The sequence below is a fragment of the Dipodomys spectabilis genome, unplaced genomic scaffold (genome assembly GCF_019054845.1).
Source record: "Dipodomys spectabilis isolate Male_0828 unplaced genomic scaffold, ASM1905484v1 ptg000320l, whole genome shotgun sequence".
In the NCBI taxonomy this organism is placed as follows: domain Eukaryota; kingdom Metazoa; phylum Chordata; class Mammalia; order Rodentia; family Heteromyidae; genus Dipodomys; species Dipodomys spectabilis.
The window spans coordinates 1,721,180-1,726,440 of record NW_024870997.1 but is presented as its reverse complement, the minus strand read 5'-3'; the positions used below and the strand labels follow the sequence as shown (position 1 = coordinate 1,726,440).

Here is a 5,261-nt window from a genome sequence, read left to right as displayed (position 1 = left end):
AAGGCCACACTAAAGCTACCAGCCCAATTATGTTTTATCACAGTAGTATTTACCCTAGTTAAGATATGGAATAAACCCCGATGCCCCTCAGTAAATGAATGGATCAAGAAAGTGAAACACACACACACACACACACACACACACACACACACACACACAACAGAGAGATATACATACATGAAATACTATGTTTTCATCAGAAAGAAAGGTACCATTTCATTTTTAAGGAAATGGAAGATCTTGGAAAAAATCATATTAAGTGAAGTAAACTGGACAAAGAAACATAGGTCCCATGGTTTCCATTATTTGCAATAATTAGTTTACACCAAGGATAATATCATGTATTTTAATTTGACATTTTGTTCTATATTGAGCATGCAACATTATTGGTATAGTGTTTGTTATTATTTCTGCAAACAGGCAGGTATATTTAAAGAATTATGTTCATCTTATCCATTACTGAAGGAAGCACAACAAAAAGAGCAACCCCTACTCAGAAGAACAACTCCTACTTACTTACCTTCATTCTATTTTTTTTTTTTTTTGTGAAAATACTGTACAGAGGGGTTACAATTACATGGACAAGATGAGTACATTTCTTAACAAGGATTGTAGCCTCCTCCTTTGTTTCTCCTTCCTATCCCTTTTGAACCTCCCCCTGCCCCCCACCTAAACCTCCTCCCTTCCCCCCCCACCCAAATTGTAAAGTTTGTTTTCGACATAACGACTTGTATATTTCATTGTTGCAATGGGTCCACCTGTTTCCCTATTTAAACGATTTGTTTTTCCCCTTCTCCTCCACAAATTATACCGACATCAAATACAGTGAAAGCAGGGGTTATACTGTGGGGGAGGGACATACAAAGCAACAAATAACTAGTCTTATAAATGTGCTAGAAACAATCGCATGAAAGAAAAAAAATTGAATACATATCGTAGGGTTCATTTCCCTAACATCACCTTATCTGACCTTTCCTGCTTGACTCAGACATATACTAGATATTGCAAATAAGGGAAACCATGTAAGGCCAGTGTTGTCCCCTGTATCCTCATGTTGTACATTACAACTCTATACCGGTTCATCCTGTAAATCTACTATCTTCTACATTGTGACCTAAATGCCCCAGCAATTCCACGTTGGTTTACTTTTTAAAAATTTCTCTCTTAATGTTTGATGTTGGTTTGTGTGTGTGTGTTTGTGGATGTGTGTGTGTGTGTGTGTATGTGTTTCTGTGTGCGTGTGTGTGTGTTTACAAAGATCAGAAGACAATATTTTTCTTCATTTAGAATACATCTTTCCGGTCATTGTAAGTTGTGGCTAATGGGAGAAGTCTCTTGCTATTTTAAGGATGAAACAGAAAAAGATATTTGTACCACAGTTGCTTTATTAGTCTGTAGTTGAACACTGAACTTCGATTTATATCTTGGCTGTTACTGTGAATGATGAGTACAATGAACTGCAGATATATTTGAGTTACTCATAGAGAAATAATCACATGATTGGTGGGGCAGATGATATTTCAACTTTGAAGTTTTTAGAAAGCTGCATATTACTTTCTACAAGGAGAATACTAACCTGCATTTTGTTGAAATGTGTAGAAAATTTCCTTTTCTCCACACTCTCAGCATTATTACCTTTATTATAAGGTAATAAAGGGCAGGTTTTTATTATCTTCAGTACTCCAGACTGGCCTTAGACTTAAATCCAACCTCCTATATGCTTGGAATTAAAAGCCTTTACCACCACACCCGATTCCTTTGATTTTTTGATAAAAGTTACAATAATTATGAAGTAGTATCATAGTAATTTTGAATTACATTTCTCTAATGACCTGCTGAAAAAGAATTAAACCAGCATAGAAGTGGTATTAAGGAACTTTGTAAACCCACTGGAAATTTTCAGGGCTTTAAGGAGAGCATGTCTATTCAGAACTTTTGTCCACTTTTAATCAAGTTTCTTTTTAATCTCATCTTTAATCTTTCTATACAAAATCAATAATTAATTCAAGGTATTAGAAAGGAACAATATTAAGCAACTCCTAACATTTTCCATTTTAAATAACATGATATTGCTTAATCATTTTCTGTTTATGCTTGAGGCTATATAACTCACTTTAGTCAGACCTCTTACAAGGTTGTATGCATTTTATTTATTTCACATTGATTGTTCTTTCCAAAGACTGCGGGTCTAATTACCTTATTTTCTTTCAGTCTCAAGTAGTTCAGATTTCAAATGAAGAATAAATGTACGGAAGCAAACAAAAAATAATATAGTTCCTCTCATCTGATGATGTCTTTACAAGAATGAGGAAAGAGTTCATCCAAGGACCTATGATAGGACATCAAAAAGAGAATCCATTCTTCTAGGTCTTACTTACCTTTGCAATGTAACTTAAATGATGTAAAACACAATATAATGCTCAGATACTTTTATGTTTCATCAGTTTTGCACATTTTCATATGGACTTCACCTCAGTCTACAACATTCCTTCATTATTTTGTCCTGATATTTTTACACTATCAAGACATAAGATAACAAGTTTGATTTACAGCATGAGAAATAATCCACCTGGCTTCCTTGGAAGAAGAGCATGGTCAATAGATAACATTACTTCTGTTTGCTCACTATATGCAATGATTTCTGTAATACTTATCGCATTCTTTTTAGTATTTTAAAAAAACTGCTGGCTAAACTTAAAACTCATTCATGGAAATTTATGTTAAGTATTTCACAAGTTTTAATTTCCTTAATTCTTAAGATAACATTTTCTATAATGCTAATGTTATTGCCATTTTAGTGTTGGGAAAAATTGTAATTAAAGGCAATAAGTGCAATGGCCCAAGCACACATTGTGAGGAAGGAAATGAGTCAAAGTTTCCAAAAGTCTTTCAGCAATACACAAAAGGTAGGTAAAATCTCTCCATTCTCTTACACTCCCTATTCAATGTTCATATTGTCCAAGAAATAATACCATAGCAATTATTGGCAGTGGTGATTGTTTTCTGTTACATTTTGTCTTCAGCACAGACTGTGTTGGTGACATTGGGTTATCATGCACAGAGCTGAGCTTATAAGAGAGACAAATATATTCTGTCCCATTTTTCCAGGTTCCATTTTAAAAAGTACTAAATTTTTAAATATCATCACTTTCTTAAGAATCCAAAAAACGAAAAAAAAATCACAACTAATCACTCCAAAATGCTTTATAAGTAGGAGATGATAAAACAAGCCCCCGTGAAATAAACTTTCTTCCACTTTTAAAATTATTCTGAAAGCCTTGTGCTGGTTGGTCACACCTGTAATCCTAACTACTTGGCATATTTACTCAGGATCCAGAGATCTGTGGATAACAGTGGAAGCCAATCAGGACAAAATAAATTCATGAGATTATTTTTCAAAAATTTTAATGTTAGCAAGGGGCCAGGAATGGAGATGTAGCTCATATAGTAGCTCACCAATCTAGAGAGCAGGCCTAGCAAGACTTTGACGCCCTTTTTTCAAACTGTGAGCACACCAACATACATGCAAGTGCATGAGAACACGTGCACGTGCACACACACACATTCATTCAAAATACCTTCATACCAGTGTTTTGCATTAATTTCTTTGTTAGCCATATTATATGAGTAAAATAAAGGAAATAAACTCTTTCATCTCAGAACATTTTCATGTTTTTTATTTTAAAAATACTGTACACAGAGGTCACATTTACATGAGCAAGTAATGAGTACATTTCCTAACAAGCTTTGTTACCTCCTCCTTTATTTTCCCTCTACCGTCCTTTCCCTCCCACCTCTACAAGTACACTCCCCTCCCCACTTCCCCTGCCTAAATTGTAAAGGTCAGTTTTCAACATAGTGTCTTGTGCATCTCATTGTTACAATGGGTCAACCCGAATCCCTATTTCAGCATTTTGTTTTTTTCCTTCCCCTCCCCAAATTACAGGAGCGTATGTACAAGAGGTGGGCACACCAAATTCAAATACAGTGAAAACAGGGGTTATAGCATGGGGGAGAAACATATAAAGAAACAAAAAAAAATCACATAGCCTGTTATAAGTACGTTAGAACAATAGCAAGCAAGAAAGACAAAACAGTTGTGTTCCTATTTGGGGGTTCATTTCCCTTAACAACATCTTATCTGGTCATATGTGCATAGATTTTGACCTTTTCTACTTATCCCAGATATATTAGTTATTAAAAATTAGGGAAACCCTGTGACCTATGTTTCTTTGGACTTGGCTTACATCACTTAATAATTTTTTTCAAAGTCTTTCCATTTTCTAACAAATTGGGTGATGCCATACTTTCTCATGGAGGCATAGAATTTCATTGGTATAAATAGCACATTTTCTTGATCTATTTATCTGATGAGGGGCATAGGGGTTGGTCCTGTACCTTAGCTATCTTAAACAATGCTGCAATAAATATAATTGTGATGGTAGTTTTAGTACCGTCTTGTTTGTGATCTTTTGGGTAAATGCCCAAAAGTGGGATTGCTGTGTCTTAGGGGAGTTCTATGTGAAGTCTTTTGAGGAACCTCCATACTACTTTCCAAAGTGGTTGAACAAGTTGACACTCCCACCAAGAGTGCAGTACAGTTAACTTGTGGCCACATCCCCTGCAGCATCTGTTGTTGTAAAAGTATGGAATGGTACAGGAATTTGCCTGTCATCCTTGCACAGGGGCCATTCAAATCTTCTCTGTATCGTTCCAATGTTAGAGTAAGTGATGCTGAATGGAACATAGAACATGTTTTATATATAAAGTGTAATTGATTTTCTTAAACTAGACAATTCAACAAAAAGTAAGTTTAAAAGAATTTTCATGAAATTTTAGAGCCATATACTTCTTACATAAGCACATATTTAAGAATAAAATCAAGATGGACAGGTCAAAAACAAAATAATTCCAGATATTTGTTGTTCAAGAGATGTGTAGGAGGAGGAATTAAATTATTCTATACAAGGCACCTGTCATAATGAACACTGCAGCAAGTGTTAAGTTTAGTTAAAGTTTTAATGGTTTAAATATATTTTGGGAATTTGCTTATATATGCTAAAACAAGGACTGTTTGGCAGGTAATAAAACTTTTCGTTAAAGTAATTAAGATTTGTGGTAACAGACATATGCTACTATGTATGTATATTTCAGAGTTTATATGAACATTACTAATGAGAAGTTGCCAAGTCTTTGTGTAAAGAAGCAGAATATAAAGAGTTAAGACTTTATTAACTACAAAGTTTCTGTTAAAACTATAG

At 34.5% G+C, this 5,261-nt stretch overlaps 1 non-coding gene across 1 annotated transcript; it reads right to left on the bottom strand.

The window, feature by feature from the left end:
- Positions 1-4,640: 4,640 nt before the first annotated feature.
- On the bottom strand, positions 4,641-4,747 carry LOC122128015. The gene has a single exon (XR_006151341.1). It is a non-coding gene; the product is annotated as a U6 spliceosomal RNA (small nuclear RNA).
- Positions 4,748-5,261: the final 514 nt, after the last annotated feature.